Here is a 17,972-nt window from a genome sequence, read left to right on the forward strand (position 1 = left end):
ATCAAGAGCAGCCAATGAAACTACCCCCTCCTCTCCTTCTTAAAATTTCTGCTTAAATGCTCTGGACAGGAACTTGGTGCTCAGAAGAAAATATTCAAAAGGTATAAACTACTGATCAACTTTCATCCTTCCTCTGCAGTAGTAAAACTTCAGCATGTGAAAACACAGAAAATATGATCAGAATTTCATTGACTCACCACTGTTCCAAATCCTTAGGTCTTAGTCAACCACTTCAAACACCTGGCAATACCTATAGAAAAAAATTATGTAAAACATAAGAAACATACAAAGACAAAAACATCAAAACAACATTCATGATTACTACTGGTGACTGGAATGGGAAAATTTGTTCTTGTAAGAGATTATGTGCACATGGGTAATGTTTCACTACAAGGCCACTTTTGCTTGGCTAGAAATGCAGCTATTCTAGACATCACTCCAACCACGAAGGCACTAAGAAAAAGCACAAACCCTCGACTTCAGGAGGGTAGACTTCAGACTCTTCAGGGGTCAGTTTGGTGAAGTAGCCATGGGAAAAAGCCCTGGCTGGGAGAAAGGCCCAAGAAAACTCACTAATATCCAAGGATCACCTCCTCCAAGCTCAGGGACTATGAGTCCTAACAAGAAGGAAGTCAGGCAGAAATGCCAGGTCTGCATGGATGAACAAGGAGCTTGCAGACAGACATACACCAAAGGGCAGAAGCAAGGACAGGTAGCCTGGGAGGAATGTAGAGAGAATGTCTGAGAAGCCAGGGATAAGGCTAGGAAAGCTAAAGCCCTGATAGAATTAAACCTCTCCAGAGACATCAAGGACAACAAGAAAAGTTTCTTCAACAGGTATGTTTGTGATAAAAGCAAGATGGGAAAATGTGGTCCCTCTCTGCAAGGAAACAGGAGATGTGGTTACCCAGGACATGAAGAAAGCTGAGGTACCCTGTAATTTTTTTGCCTTGGTTTTCACTGGCAAGTGCTCCAGCTATGCTGCTCGAATTGCAGAAGGCTAAGAAAGACATGGAACTACTGGAGAGGGTCCAGTGAAGGACTACAAAGATCATCATAGGATCACAGAATATCCTGAGTTGGATGGAACCCACAAGTAGAGTCCAGCTCCTGGCTCTGTGCAGGATAATCCCCAAAATCACTCCATATGACTGAGAGCACTGTTGAAACACTTCCTGAACTCTGTCAGGCTTGGTGCTGTGACCACGTCTCTGAAGAGCTTGTTCCAGTGCCCAGCCACCCTCAGAGTGAAGAACCTTCTCCTGATATTCAGGAAATACAGCTTCATGCTGATTTCCCATGTCATACCACTGCTCAGCAAAGAGATCAATACTTATCCATTTCAGCTTGTGAGGAAGTTGTAGACTGCAGGGTTTTGGTTAGGGGACTGGAGTATTTTTCTTCTGAGGAAAGGCTGAGAGAGAAATCACACAATTTAGGACAAGATCAGGTTTGCAACCATCCTCAGCACCTGAAGATGCACATGTCCATGGAACCTAATGTTGCAGAAGTCCATGGGACCCCATGAGATACATTCTGAGTAAACAGGACAATATCCACCATATTTGAGAACTTGTGGCAGTCTGGTGAAGTTCCCATTGACTGAAAAAAGGGAATTGTGACCTCCATTTAAAACAAAAAAAGGGTAGAAGAGTAAGACTACAGGCCAATCATTCTCACCTCTGTGCCCACCAAGACAATGGAGAAGACCTTCCTGGAAACTATGCTAAGGCACATGGAAAATAAGGAGGTGACTGGTGACAGCCAATACGGCTTCACAAAGGGCAAATCATGCCTCATGAATCTGGCCTTCTATGATGGGATTACACTGTTGAAGATGAGGAAAGAACCACTGATTTCACATACTTGGACTTGTGAAAAGCATCTGACATGGTCCTTGTCTCTAGACTGGAAAGACATGTATTTGACAGATGGACCACTCAGTGGATTAAGAATTGGCTGGATGGTTGCAGTCAAAGAGTTTCAGTCAAAACTCATGTCCAAGTGGAAACCAGGGCTGGTGTTCCTCAGATGTTGGGTTTTGGGACCACTGTTGTCTAACATCATTGTCAGGGATATGGACAGTGCAACTGAGCACACCCTCAGCAAGTTTGGTGATGTCACCGGGCTGTATGTGGTCAAGACACTGGAGGGAAGGGATGACATCCAGACAGAACATGACAGGCTTGAGAGGGGGGCCTGTGCAAACCTCATCAAGCTCAAGAATGATGCATCCTGATGAGCAGGAAATTGGGCAAATGGGGCTAGGGATCTGCACAGATAAACAAGGAACTCCTGTCATTAATCAAGAGTAAGCAGGAAATACACAGGAGATGGAAGCAGAATCTGGCCATTTGTAATGAATATAAAGGGAGGCTGTTAAAACTAAGTAGAAATGACACAAGGAAAGTCAAGGCCCACCTAGAATTAAATCTGGCCATTGATGTCAAAGACAACAAGAGAGTCTTGAAATATATCAATAACAAAGAAAAATAAGAATTTTGTGGTCCTGTTGCTAAATGGAGGGAAGGACCCTGGTAACAGAGAATGAAGAGAATCCAGAAGAATGACATTTCACTGAATGTCTTCTTTGCTTCAGTCTTAACTGACAAGACCAGCCCTCAGGGTTCTCTGACCCAGGAGACATGGGTAAAGCAATTCCGGAGTGAAGACTTTCTCTTGGTCAAGGAAGACAGGGGTAGAGACCACATCGGTAAACTTGACATCCACAAGTTCCACATGTCCTGATAGTATTCATCTATAAGTGCTGCAGATACGACTGCGAGGCTGCTCACAATGGAAGAAAGCAAATGTCAACCTAGTGTTCAACAAGGGAAAGAATGAGGACCCTGGAAACTACCAGCCAGTCAGCCTCACCTTGATCCCTGGAAAGGTGATGGGAGCACCTCATTCAGAAAGGCTATCCCCATGGGTGATCAGGAATAGTCAGCATGGATTCACTCAATTAAATCCTCCTTGACCAACCTGATTGCCATCTTTAATGAAACCAGCACCTGGAGGGATGAAGGGAGAACAATGGATATTGTCTACTTTGACTTCAGTAGATTTCCTTAGACAAACTCAGGGATGTGGGCTGGATGAGTGGACAGTGAGGTGGAGCAAGAACTGGCTGAACAACAGATCCCAGAAGGTTACAATCACTGTCACAGAGTCTAGTTGGAGGCCTCTCCCTAGTAGTGTCCCTCTAGGTTCAATGCTGTACTGTTTAACTTCATCCGTGAGTTGGATGAAGGGGCAGATGCCTGATCAGCAAATCCACCGATGATACAAAGCTGGGCAGAGTGTCCAATACCTCTGAGTGCTGGACAGGCTGAGGCAGCTGGGCCTGCTCAGCCTCGAGAAGAGACAAGTGAGAGGGGACCTCATCAATATCTATCAGGATCTGAAGAGAGGTATCCAGACAATGGACCAGGCTCTTCTCAGAGGCACTGAGTAGTAGAACAAGAGGCAATGGGCAGAAATTGATGCACAGGAAATTCTACCTGAACATGAGGAAGAACTTCTTTACTCTGTGGCTGACTGAGCACTGGAACAGATTGCCCAGAGAGGCTGTGGAGTCTCCCTCATTGAAGATAATTTAAGAACTGCCTGGACACAATCCTGTGCCATGTGCTCCAGGACATTCCTGCTTGAGCAGGGAGATTGGAACATAGGATCCACTGTGGTTGGTCCCTTCCAACAAAATCCATTTCATGATTCTGTGACCTTCTAGCAGACTTCCAGTACCTGAAGAGTGCCTCTGAGAAGAGTGCCTCTGAGAAGAGTGCCTCTGAGAAGAGGGCCTAAAAGAAAGTGAGAGAGTGTCTTTTTACAAGACCATGTAGGGATAGAACAGGAGGGAGAGGCTTTAGACTGAAAGAGGACAGGCTTAGATTAGATGTAAGAAAGAAATTCACTGTGAGGGTGGTGAGAGATTGACACAGGCTGCCTGGAGAAGTTGTGAATGCCTCATTCCTGAAATTTCCACAGCCAGGTTGGATAGGGCTTTGAGAAACCTGGCCCAGTAGAGGATGTCCTTGCCCACAACAGGGGGCTAGAAGCAGAAAACCTTTGAGATCCCTTCCAACCCAAACTATCATCTGTGAACTTATGATTCTATGAAGCAGTAACACATAAACTAAACACACAAAAAATCACATATTTTTCTGTTCCTCTATTCTACTAATGAAGTATACCTATCAAAATCTGAAAATACATTTAGGATTATTTGTACATCCTGTGGCAATTTATAATAACACTTTAAAATCAAGTATGACTTAGGAAGAACTCCAAAAGATCCTAAGCCACTGCAATAAAAACCTGACCAACATAGCCTGGTCATTCCAAAAATGTACCTATAAACTTCTGCCACCCTATTTCATGGAATTAAGCAAGGACAAACACAAATTCTTGTACCTGAGATGGACTAATTCCTTGGAGATATTGGGCACTGGCCACTCAGGGCACACTTCCTGAAACAGAGTTTGGGTCCAGGCAGAAAGTGGTCTAAACACGAGCCAACAGTTAGCCTTGGCAACAAGGAAGGCAAAAAATATCCTGGAATATGTCTACAGGCTAAGACACCACCAATAAGCTATTATTCACCTTCAGCCAACACTTTCAGGAATATACCTCTTGAACAGTTTTCTATCCCCACTACCAAAAAGCGATAAATTAAGGTGACAAAAGTAAGGTTAGGTTGATTCAGCAATACTGAAATACAGAATTTCCCATGGTAATAGCAAATCCTTCATTTTTATACATTCATCAGGACAAGATATATGAAAAACTTCCCCTTACATAAACAAACAAAGTGAGTCAGAAAGTCAGTTCACTCTTACAAAGGGAGATAATCTGGCCTTGGTGAAGATGGTTTAGCAACAGAAAAGTGCAGAACTTCCAACAAAGTGTGCTTCTGAGGACAAAGGAAAGTGTACTAGGAGCTCTGCAAAGTCAAACGTAGCTTAAAATGGCCTCTGAATTCCTGGCACATGGAATATTCCTTCAGGGAAAAAAAAGAAATAGCATCAAAAAACACCAACTGACTGGACCAAGCAGCTGTGATTTCTTCAACTTTTCAGTCTCAAAAACAGTTAGCACAGCAATGAAAACATAGCAGTGTTAGCAGAGACAGAGACTATTTTCAGGAACAAAAAGGGACAAATTGTTTTCCTTAAACTCAAGTACCAAAAAATGCAGGATCAATTTTAAGTACATGTAAACACACCTAATTGTCTGAATAATCCATTAGGTGCTGCTTATAAGGAAAAATTCCTCGCTTGGAGTCTGAGCTCCCTAAAAAATAGTGCAGTCAGGGTAAGACAGGATCAGCCCACAGAGGAAGCTGTGGAAAACCTCTCTTTCACAGAGCCATCCACCTGCCAAAGGCACAGCAGTGTTCTTCCCCACATGTACACAAAAACTCAAAAAATACTAAAACTTTGAAAAAAGGGGAAAGTAAGTATATCTTAAAAGTCTCCTTTTTGTCACCACTTTTGTGACAAAGCTAACAAGAAGAAATTCCACACACCTTCCACTACCCCATCACCACACAGACACTTCCCTTATGCTGCAACAGGCCAAATCCTCCCAAACAAATCAAAATGGGAAAAACACACGTATGCTTTCATTCTTTCTCTCAGGAGGTCTTACAGATTTTGCAATAGCTCAGAGAGATTTCTAGAACAGCTGGCAAAAACACATAAAATCTGTTTCTTCCTTTCTACCCAGCTAGCTGTAAGTTTGATTGCATTAGCTCCACCCGTCCAAAAAAGGTGGAAACACCACATGCTTCATTTTTAGCTCCTTTCTCATTTGCAAGAGATAAATGTCTTAGCGTAACTAAGAGAGAAAGAGTCTCTATAACAAGCAGAGCCATTGATTTAAAGTTCTCTTATTTATAGTCAACAGGAGAATCAAATAGACTGGATACTGCTAAGAGAACACAATGGGTTTGATAACATTCCCATGTCACATACCCTGTCTTTGTACACAGTAGGAAGTGGGTATACTTAGGCTACCCAGCACAAATACAATAAAAAAAGAATACAGATATATCTGCTGTATCTTAAAACATCCTTTTCAAGTAGCTTTTTCTTCAGATATACTACTGTGTGATACTTCCATGTATTATATAACGGCATGTACTGAAATCAAAGAAATATTTGCTTACTTCAAGAAGGTTTGTATGACCAATTATGTCACTATGAATAGAAATAATGCATTCAATGGGTTCTTTGTCTTTTGCTATCGATGCAGAACAACATAAAATGAAATAAAAAAAAAAACAAGTAGCATTTCATATGCGTCATTAAGGCTACCTTCAAAAATAACAGCAAAACAAGAAGGACAAAGTATGCTCTTTAGGGATACTCTGATAGTAGGTTAAAAAAAACCCTCACAAGTAAAACTGCCCTCTAAATTAATGAGAATGCTAAACACCATAGGAAGATAAAAGCTCAAGATATATAACAGATTTTTTAACAATTCTTCTCAGGCTCATTATTTTCTCTTTCACACAAACCTACAAAAGAAAAAAACCGCAGTTTTCCTTTTTCTATAATCTACCTAATTTGTTCAATCTAGATCATGCTATGTATCTATCTGTATGTAATTTAAAGCAAATTTAAAAGAGTCATAGAGAGCAGCTTAATTTACAAGCTGTTTCAAAGAGAACAGAAGAAAAAATCCTATTTCATACTACAAAAATATTTTCCCCGATGCACCTGTTCTGAAGTTTACACTTAATAAAAGCCAGATGTACTTCTAATACACTGATCCCTGTTCTTAATGTCAGTTTTCCCAGTGCACCACCTTTACCAAGAAGGCAGCGCAGCATAGTTTTATACATCATTAAAATGTTTAAACCAAATAATACATTTTTATAATCCTAGCAATTCTCACAATACCAAGCAGAATAAATACAGAAGCATTAAGAGACCTGCACTGCAGATGATAGATCCCTCTTAGCCTTTTACCTAATACAATAACACTGAGTGGTAAATGAATCAAATTACGTTTCTTAAACAAGCCAGTCATTACCAACCAAAGCAAAAATATGCAAATTCGGCTTTAGTAAAGTTATTATGTAAAATTTGTTTTGGCTTCTAAAGTTTGTTTCAGCTAAGCATAAATCCTTATTTGAAGTTTGTAATACAGAACATCAGCCATGAGCCTGATACCATATTCACTGAAGTCAGTGGGAATTCTTATCTTTAGCATTATCCATGAGGATAAAAGGACATAAACTGTTTATTTTAAAGGCAGTGTAACAGCACTTAACAAGTTCACTTTACACCATGCTTCTTGAGTCACATCTCTGAGTCACAGGGACTACAAAGCAAAATGGCAAGTCCCCCTTCCACAACTGCCCCACAAGTTATACCATAGCCAGCACTTCGATCTTCCTCGGTACAACCCTCTACCAACTCAAGGCAACCTAAGCTTTGCAGCACTAGCTCTACTAAGTACATCTACAGGACTAAAATTGTTCTTTGGCTCCATTTTGGTCACAGAGCTGCTCTAGTGGCCACCACAGAGAAGAACCAGACAAGAAGTGATTCAGAAAGCAGCTTCACCCTGGGGCCAGCACTGCCTGTTGCCTGCATGCAGATGGTGAGAGGAACAGGTCCCATGGGCAGCCCAGTGACCATCAGACACAGGCAGGCTCCAGGCCAACACCACAGCAGGGTGGGGGATGGAACAGGAACATTGGCAGCACAGCTCTAACACGGACTGATGGCACCAGGCTGGGCTGAAACACACTTCTGGGTCCCCAGGCAAGAGCACGGGCAGGACCCAGGGGAGGCTGAGTCACAAGAGTGCCCTGGAGCCCTGACATGCGGTTGCTAATCAAATGCTCTAACCAGTGGCATGCTCCTTAGCAGTGAGCTAGAATCACTTGGCAAGCTCAAGCTATTCTTCCTAAATGTCAGCTGGCTTAATAAGTAACAACTTTTGATGAGTATTTATTAGCATTTGAATTACTGCTCCCAGATTACCACATACTGGCCTGCAAAATCCTAAATTTACAAACAAAGTTGTCTTCTGGCAGAAGTGAAAGAGAATGTTGCCAAGGGAGACAAGTCAGTTATCTTTTCCTGAAGGTCTAGAGGTGGCAACTGCAGAGTTTCATTACGTCATAAGCAATTAACAAATTCTTTTATTTAATCTGTACCACACACGCTCTTTAAAGCAACAGCTGCACGGTTTTCGTTGGTTTTCAACCTCACACCTCCTGCTCCAGCCAAAATTATAGTCAGAGTATCATCACGGTGATGTGACTATTACAAATCAATGAAACAACCATTAGACTGGCCAAATTGCCTGATAACATTCCTGCATTTTCCAGTAATGCTGCATTATGACTGAATTAGGAACCCATTTGTTTTGTGGTTTCATCCTAAAAAAAAAAAAAAAAAAGAAAAAGGCTTAAGGCACCATCCTTCTCTCCCTCCAAATAAAAACAGACCTGCTTTAACACTTGAGCTTTCTTTACATTTGGGACATGATATCTAACAAAGCAACCAAACACAGAACCAACTTACTGAGACACAAGCTGTTAAGAGTTCTCAAAATACAAATTCAAACTTCTCTATGGTATCAGGAAAACAAAATTGTTTATGCATATATTCTACATTGAACTAACTTCCACACCTTCTTTGCAGTTTTCATCTACATTGAAGCAACAAAAATATACACACAAACAGTAGTTTATCAAACTAAAGCACCCAGAGGTATAACCTGTGACCTTCTTCCATTGAAAAACTGCTTTTTAAACCTGAAAGACTTCAGTGATTCATGCAATGATTTTGCTAAGTGACAAAATCTTGAGCTTAGGCCATTCAATTTGATGCCAGAGCAAACTTCTTCTATCAATAGTTTATCTAGTCATTATCCACCTAACACACCTATCATGCACTCAAGACCTTAATTCAAGGCTAAAAATATTACATATTAATTACACATTAAACTGTAGTCACATCTGCTACAGCTTATGTCCCAGAACCCTTCTTCAGTCTTGTAATAAAAGAAAACTCAAAATCCAAAACCCAAACCAACTGTAAGTAAAACTAAATGAAGATGAGACTCTGAGCAACATTACACGTGCCTTTGTTGAGCATTTCAGTAAAATCATGTTATAGAAATGAAAATCCTTACTCAAATACTATCTGCCCAGTTTTCCAGCTCTGGAGGACACCCTGCATTTTCTGCAGACCTCCGAAAGCCCTGAGCCATTTCCATCCAGCATGCTTTTCCAGCTGGACCTTACAAACCCCTCCTCTGATGCTAACCCAAGAAAAGGAAATGAGCAAACCACTGCCTAGTAAGTGTTAAAGGGCATATTTAATCTGCAAATGGAAGAATTAACTGGCCCTGGGGATGGTGGGAATTGAAGAGCAACTAAAAAATACACTAACTGTGGTTTTGTATACCACAGTGATGCTTTTTTTACGCCTTTTAATTTTTTTTCATTTTAAGCTTTTTCTGAAGCAAATTTACTTAAAACACTACTAGAGAAACAATATTTTCAGAAATGTTCTGGCAATACAAACAGAAAATCTAGGTTTAGTTTTTCCTGTAGTCAGTAACATCCTCTTCAAAGACTGTCACAATATGTATTTTGTAAGAACTTATAAATATCATTTAAACTCCTTTAAATATTTTAAAAATTATTATTTAACATCCATTTCTGAGTAAAATGGAGATATAAGTTCTTGACTATCTGAAAGAGCAAGATTTTCACAAGAAAAAGGGCAGAGATAAGAAAACTCTCTAGTTCTATGTCAGAGGCTGATACGATGAAACAAATTCACAAAATTAACAAAATTAACAAATTAACAAAACATAATATGGGGAACAACACAAGCATAACAAGGAAACAAACTCCCTTGCTAAAGGCCCTCTCATGCCAAGATCTTTTTTTTTTAGGTGTATTATCATACCTCCCACTCACCTCTCAGCAAAAACATACTAAAGAGCTTGAAGCTGTCTCAAACCCCTCTGTCAAAACCAAGGCATGCAATCTAAACCCATTTAAAATATTCTCAAAGTATTACTCATCAAAAATCCTGTTTCTCATTTGAGTTCTACTAGCACCATACAGACCTTTTATCTGTATTCCAGGTTTTGGCTATTAAAGGCAGAAGACAACTACTTTTCTACTTTTTATTAAGTCTTGATAATGTACACAATGTCTACATTGACAACATCCACTAAGTCATGTTTAAAGAACATTAAATACTTAGCCACATATTTCATTCTAGACAAAGGCTAAAAAACAAGATATGGGGATATAAAGATGTTTATTTTGAATGTTATTATATCTTTTTTTCCTTCTGCAAAGCATATAAACAAAATAATATCCATGATAGAAAGTTATTTTGAAAGAAAACATGAAAATTTAAGGTCAAGCAGACCTCCCCAAAAACAAAGAAAAGCAAGAAATTGGTCAGTTCACAAAGAACAAGCAAAACAGCTCTAGGAAATCCATATGAAAGATTTGTTTAAAGAATATGTAAACTCTGATCTAAGCTTCACAGAGCTCTCCAAAAGTCAAGCTAAGAGACAACATGGCTCTGGAACACAACAAACATTTCTGAAAGTTCCTTCTGTTCTCTTCACCTCTCAAAACACTGTATTTTGCTATCTTAGTAGGAATTAACATTTTAATTGGCTTTGGCCATTTGCTCACTACCAGAATAAACATAATGATGAACCTGATGGTGAGAAGTTCAGGAACAGCCAATGATGCAGTTAGGTGGAGAACGCTGTGGGAGGCAGGAAAATGTACCGTTACTAATCTCCTCAAGCCCCATTTCAGGTTTTGGGGGCAACTCTTTTATTTTCAAGCCAAAAACCATACACAGCTGAGTTCATAGCCTTTTTAACCTTTCAATATAATATAAGGCTAAACATCTAAGGGAGTTTAAAAACTTTCAAGGACCTACCATAAACCCTGAAATATGACATAATCTTGTCTGCTTAATCAAGTTCATCAGATTTAAGAAGTGATAAATTTATTAGATTCTCTCTTCACACTCCCACTCCCTTTTTTTTTGAAGTGTCAGTAAGGCAAATTATTTCCAGGCTACACGGGATCAAGTAACTGAAAATAACCACATGTATGTAAACTACACATTTTAACAACAGATTCAATTTGGCAGCAGCAGAAAATGCAGATTCCTATGAGGAGGTACTATTTTTCTAGACCTATACATACTTCAAAGAGGGCAATCACACAAGGAACAAATATCAACAGTTCTTTTTCGATGAGTTTTCTTATCAAGTATGGAAAAAAGTATTTCAAAGAAGAATCCAACAATTCCTTAGGTCTGAGTGACCTTCTAATGCACTGATCCATAATAAGAACTCTGTAAAGTTGAAGCTCTAAGTTTCAGAGTCCCCAAATAGTGATCCTTTCTCCCCCAAAACTAGCTTTCTAAAGTATTTATATAAGCTGCCTTTTTAAGTGATTTTTCCAATGAATGCTTAGGTTTAGAACACAACATGAAGAGGTTTTCTGACATAATTGCTTTCTTATGGTTTTCCAGCAATTGAACATGGACTTTAAATCTCTTACAGGCAAAGCTGACTGGTTTAAGTTATTGAGCACACAAATGATATGCAACTACTCTTCAGTATTCTTTACAGCATCAAGAGAGCTCTCAAATCAATGAAAATTTAACATACATACACAGTCTCTCTTCCATATCCATTCACATAGTATAGTCCAGCTCCATTCAGATGGTCCCCTGAGGTTTTGGCTCTCTAGAAAGAGTTAAATATCTGAAACAGACCCTTGTCATGTTCACATATTAGTACTGTTTTCAAAGGGCTGTTCAGAGGATGAGCACTGAGAACAATGCAAATTCTCCACTCCATGCTCAACTAACAAAGCATCCAATCGGTTCACACTGAGCTCCAGTTCATTTTGTGTCCAGATGTAAGTGATTAACATTACATTGTTTGAAACTTAATTCCACATCTGTTCTTCTGTGGGACTTGGAAAACAGATGAAGTTTTCTGACAATTGTTTGCAGAGTAGATAATCGCAAGCATGTGTAATAGTATCCCAAAGTGCAAAAAAACCATGAGTATAAGAAGCTTTTTTTGCTGAATGTTTTTGTTGCTTTTCTAAGTAAGATAAAAAAGTAAGATACACTCAGATGGAAATGATTAATGCATTCTTAAAAAGTCATCATCTATAACTAAGAAGGCAAAGCAAAATCGAGACTTTCTTCCTAAAGATCATCATTTCACATCCCAGTATTCTACCCAGTCAGCAAAAATTCATTTTATGGCCTATCAGGTAACTTTTAAAAGTTACGCAGAAGTGGCAAATTCCTGCAGAACTACAAAACACAAAATATATTGTTTTGTCATGGAGCACTGTAGTAGTGAGAGAATGTGCTGGGCTATAACAGTATGACAGTCAGCATCTTTTGAACACATCACAAACTTAAGTGATATGGCTGAATTTTCTTTTGATCCCTAGAAAATAGATAAGCACAGAAAGGAAAACTAGATAGCAATTCTTCACTGTATTTGCCAAAATAAGTGCAGACAGCATCAAAGCATATTGGGAAATGTTAGGCTCATGAAAGCACTTCTTCTATGGAAGACACAGTTATACTGAAGAAATCTGCCCAGTTTCCTCTGGATGCTTAATTCCATATTTGCTCGAGAAATGATGGAACAAATTACAAAATAAACCATCCACTGACAGACATCAAATGTAACAAGTGCTTCCTCCACTAAGTCCTCAAGACGAAGAGCAGTAGAAACTATGAAAACATTAGTCCAAATTTCCTCTGTCTTTTAGGCAGTACTTCTACTGACCAGATAGTTCCAACTACTTTATTTATGGTCTTATGATATCACCTTGGACCTTCATCTGACCTCCACATAAAACAAGCACAAGAGTTACATTATCTACACTGATTGAGAAAAATTCACAGGGAGGGCTCAAGGTAGACGAAAGACACGGTTTTTAAAAAAGATTTTCTAATTAATTCTGGAATAAAAGTAAACTGCCAAGACTAGCTTAATTTGTTAGAGCAGTGTGCTAAGGCTGTGTGTTTGACCCCCTAATGCGCCATTCACTGAAGAGTTGGGACTTGATGATCCTTGTGGGTCCCCTTGCAACTCAGAATATTCTGATTCTGTGAACTATTAGTAAGCTATATATAAGAATGCCTCTGAGAAGGGCCAAAATTTCAGTTCAGTCACACACAAAGAAACCAGATACTGCTGCCAAGGGCTACCATGATACTGTGAACTTCCAAATACTTAGTGTTTTCTTAAAAATGTCTGAGAGACTGAATTACCTCACATTTGAAAAGGTGTTTTCAAACTTTTCTATACAATCACTATGATTAAAAATATGGATGAAAACAGAAGCTCAAAAAAAAAAACCAAAAAACCCCAACCCAAACAACCAAACAAAATCATAACATTTTATTTGTAAAATAAGGAAAGTCATTATTTTGAGTTCTGTTACACACACATGTATGCACGCACACACACACGCTCCCCAGTACTGGTGAGAGTAGAAACTTGGGTAGTTCCATGCAGCCAGTGTGTCACAGCAGATGAAGAACAAGAATGAGAAATAGAGAAACTTCCTTAAATCTAAACAAAGAAAAGGTGCAGAAGAAATCGAGTTCAAATAACAGAATCCATATAATTTATGTAAAAATAAGCTATTCCAATAAGAAAAAGAAAGGTCTGTCTTCTATAGAAAAGGACGGTGATGGGTTCTAAAAGTATTCTGCTTAACACAATTGCTGACACTACTTAATTAGGACAGCCATTTAAAATGCATATAACTAATTACACGAATTAGAAGGCACAAAGAGGATGCACTGTATGTTATAATTATAAATTCTCATTTTCATTATGTAACTTAGAGAGTATCAGAAAGGCAAGATTTATAATGCAGAGCATGTGATCAGACAGCATTGTGCTTTCAAATAAATGTTCCTAACAAATCTGAATTAAAGTCGCTACAACACTAAAAGGATAGGCAATATGGCTTCACTAAAGATTAAAATACAACAAATATCCTTAGTTATACAGAAAAAGTAGGCAGGTTGCGCAGATACGAATGCCATGTCCATCAACAAACTGCAAACAATAATGACTTTGAGTTTTATTCTATGATTAGAAATGTGTTTAAAGAAATCACTGAAGGCTTTCTGAGGCAAGTGAAGATCAGACAAGTCATTAACTGTCTGCAGAGAGTATCAGGTGAACAAATGAAATTCCCTGCTACACATACTATCCTGCTGATGTCAGGACAGCACCAAAGCTAAGCATCCATGCTGATGAGTTATGCACCAGTCCCATGCAAGTCCACTTCAGCTGTTGGGAAATGTCCCAAGGAAGGGTCTTCCTTCTTCCATGTGCTGTGGGCACTGAAAGAGAGGTACTTCTATTTTTTTAGTTTGAGTACCCTCTGCCAACATAATTTCCTAAAATACTACCGCATAAATATAACATATACATGCATAAAATACTACTGCAAAAATATAACATATACATGCATATGTAAAAAAAAAAAACAAATAACAAAAAGCGCCATATGCCCATATTTATACCCAAAAGGCTACAAGCATATCTACTTTAAAGACTGCTATAGGACTTTTCTCCAATTGTGACCAAAAAGCTAAACGAAATTCAATACGCACACAAGACCCATGGGTCTCTTGCACTTTGTCCTTCTGTAATTGTACTAAAAGCTTGTCTGGAGTCTCTCCCTCAGGCATCTGGAGTTGACACTTCTCCTATTTATCTAGCTAAAGAAAGGTCCCCTGCTTCTTCCCTGCCAATACCATGAAGAATTTAATGTATCAGCAGGGACTCGAAGCTTGAAACTCGATCCACTATTTTCATAAAACGATTCACAGACTTACACTAAGTTTTTTGACTTAAGAGCAAAGGATTTCCATAGAGCAATTTGGGGCTAGATTAAACCGCTCATGTTTCCATCAGTGGGGGAGGGAGGAAGAGGACCATAACATGCAGCCACCAAATTGATTTTAACATCCTGAGACAGAAAAGAAACTCCTATTCAAGTCCCTTCATACCTTCTTAAAAAATCACAGCAGCTATTTAATGACTCCTGTGAAGTAAGAAGGGATGAGCACAAAGCAATAAAAAGCAAATTGAGGAAATAATAATATATTAATAACAATAAAATGGGAACCAAAAAAATATTTTGTTTTTACTTTACAGGAGGGAAGACAGTGGTTTGGAACTTGATTTTACTTCATACCAATACAATGGTATGGTATGGATACATACAGTGCTATGGATAACAATAAAGAAAAATCAATGGAGAATTTGCATCAAAGGAGCATTGATGTGCAAAGCTGAACCAATTCCCCTTTTCATATCTACAAAAGATGACAGGTACTCAACACAGAAGGACATAATATTCTATCACATATACTGAGGAACCTGTAGGCTGCCTTCACTTCTATTATACCAATAGGTAAACTGAACAACAGCAAGGCTAGTTATTCTAATTTTAGGTTTTTTTGAGAATGGAGTACTACTTTGACTGAAAAATTGCTTGCTTGTGCAAGCATCTTCAGTTTCTTTGAAATTCTAAAAGTGTTCCATTAACACATCAGCCAAACATCCAAATGTGTAAAACATGGAATCTACTTATAGTAAAAAGCCTTATCCCAGGATTCCTGAAACAGATAAAAAATTTACAGCAGGTTTTCTTCCAGCTATTTAAACAAATAAAAGATGATAGCTCTCAAAGATGGAGTTCTTTTTGGTCACCAGAAATCAGAGAGAACTGCTAGTCATCTATACAGTCTTTAATAATATGAAGTCTCCAAGAATATTAAACACTTTTTTAATTGATAGGGCACCCACCATTGAGATCCTAAAAGCTGTTTTCATCTTCTAAATTATGAATCAAAGTCACTAAGATATCTCAGAGAGTTGGGATGCATAAATATAATTTTTTGATTTTTAAGGAAGAAGCAGGTTGTTATAGAGACTTTTCTAGAAGCACAGCAGAAAATAAATTCATCACAGGACAAAACTCTTGGTTTACATATAATGATACATTCACAAAAATCTCAGAATCACAAAATAGAGATGGAAGGCAGCACTGGAGATCACCTTGGTCCAACCCCCCCTGCCAAAGTAGGGCCGCCCAGAGTATGGGACATAGGAATGCATGAGTTTTGAATGTCCCCAGAGAGGGAGACGCCATGGTCTTCCTGGGCAACCTGTTCATTGCTCAGCCACCCTCAATATAAAGAAGTTCTTCCTCATTTTGAGGTGGAACTTCTTGTGTTTATTGCCACTTGTCCTTGTGCAGTATCTGGGCACCACTGAAATGTCTGGCACCATCCTCCTGGCACCTGCCTTTAAGATATCTATACGCATTGAGGCGATCCCAACCCAGTCTCCTCTTTTCTAGACTAAACAGGCCCAGCTCCTTGTAGGAGAGATGTTCCAGTTTGTACCCTCTACTGAAGCATAAGGATTGAGGATGGACATTGGAAGCACGAGCTGCCTGTAAGAGGAAGATTGTTTTCACTAACAGGAACTATGTGTCTTTACGAGTTATAGGCAGGATAGCCTTCACAAACACTGACTTCACAAATAGCCCAGAAAGGATACCAATATGCTAGAATAAAAACTGCCAAGTTTCTGCAACTTTTTCGTATTTTCTGGAAACAAAGTTCATCCAGGTAAGGCCATTTAAGATTCTCCACCCAGGTGCAGTGTTCAAGCTCGCAAAACTGCAAGTAATTTAGAGGAAACGCTATGTTAAAAAATTCAGTCATTAAACAGTATCTTCCTTTCTTTCTCTTCTGAATACGGTATATCTGCAATATTTCAGCACTTACAAGGGGCTGATATAAAAAAGAGGGAGAGTGACTTTTTACACAGGCACATAGTGATAGGACAAGGGGAATGGTTTTAAACTAAAAGAGAATTTTAGATTAGATGTTAGAAAGAAATTCTTTCCTGCGGAGGTAGTGAGGCATGGATCAGGCTGCCCAGAGAGGCTGTAAATGTCCCATTCCATGAAGTATTCAGGGATGGTGCTTTCAGCAACCTGGTCTAGTGAAAAGTGTCCCTGACCATGGCAGGGGGATTGGAAATAGATGATATTTAAAGGACCCTTCCAACTCAAAGCATTCTATGATATTTCTGTTAAAAATACTTTAGATGCTAAAAGTGGTTTTAGAGAAAGAGACTAGTCATGAGCACATTGATGAAAGATTAAATATAATCTTTCATCAATGTGCTTATGACTAGTCTCTCTCTAAAAAAATCTTTTTAAAACTCAACTGAACTTTAAAAAGAGACACAGAAACTAAATAATGTTAATTTCTAGGTGTACATTTCAGGCATTTGTAACATTTCTCTCAGATATTCATGTGAATTAGTACCTCTTACAACAGGTTATATATAGTACATACATAGTTATCTGCAGCACATGTTCTTCTGAAAGACTGTACTTCTAAAAGGAGGGTTTCATCTCTTTTTTTTAACTCTTACAGCCTAAACTGCTTTCAATGAAAGACAAGTAGGTTTGGATGCGATGACAGCATACATTGCTATTATGCTTGGCTCTCAAATCTCTGTGCCTAATATAATGGCTTCCCACAGACTCAATCAGGAGCATCCTGCTCCTGAAACAAGTTTTTTTTTTTTTTAATGAATAGAATCAAAGATTAATTAACGAAAGGCTACTTCATTTTCTCTAATCATCAACATTATTGTCTTTCTAAATAACACTCAATATTTCTGCAATCACATTACAATCAAACTCCAAAAATATTTGTATGTGACTTTAAAAGCCTAATCAGGGCATGTTCTTCCTGATCACTTCGGATTCCTCAATCATTCCTTCTCACAATATTAAAAGTCTATTAAAGTGGACCAGAAGTAAAGAACCTAAGAGTCCACGGATGTAGTTTCACCTATCCTTT

At 38.7% G+C, this 17,972-nt stretch overlaps 1 protein-coding gene across 2 annotated transcripts in view; it reads right to left on the reverse strand.

The window, feature by feature from the left end:
* LHFPL2 (LHFPL tetraspan subfamily member 2) overlaps positions 1 to 17,972 on the reverse strand; it is a 119,983-nt gene that overhangs the window by 58,557 nt on the left and 43,454 nt on the right. The window contains exon 2 of one of the 2 annotated variants that reach the window (XM_071425254.1): positions 198 to 250. The exons of the other annotated variant lie outside the window; for it this stretch is intronic. The gene's annotated coding sequence lies outside the window, so the exon portion shown is untranslated. The remainder of the gene's footprint in view (positions 1 to 197; positions 251 to 17,972) is intronic. 2 annotated transcript variants of the gene reach the window in all.

This window comes from Agelaius tricolor, unplaced genomic scaffold (genome assembly GCF_023055355.1).
Source record: "Agelaius tricolor isolate 1412-34295 unplaced genomic scaffold, bAgeTri1.0.p SCAF_4, whole genome shotgun sequence".
Classification (NCBI taxonomy): Eukaryota; Metazoa; Chordata; class Aves; order Passeriformes; family Icteridae; genus Agelaius; species Agelaius tricolor.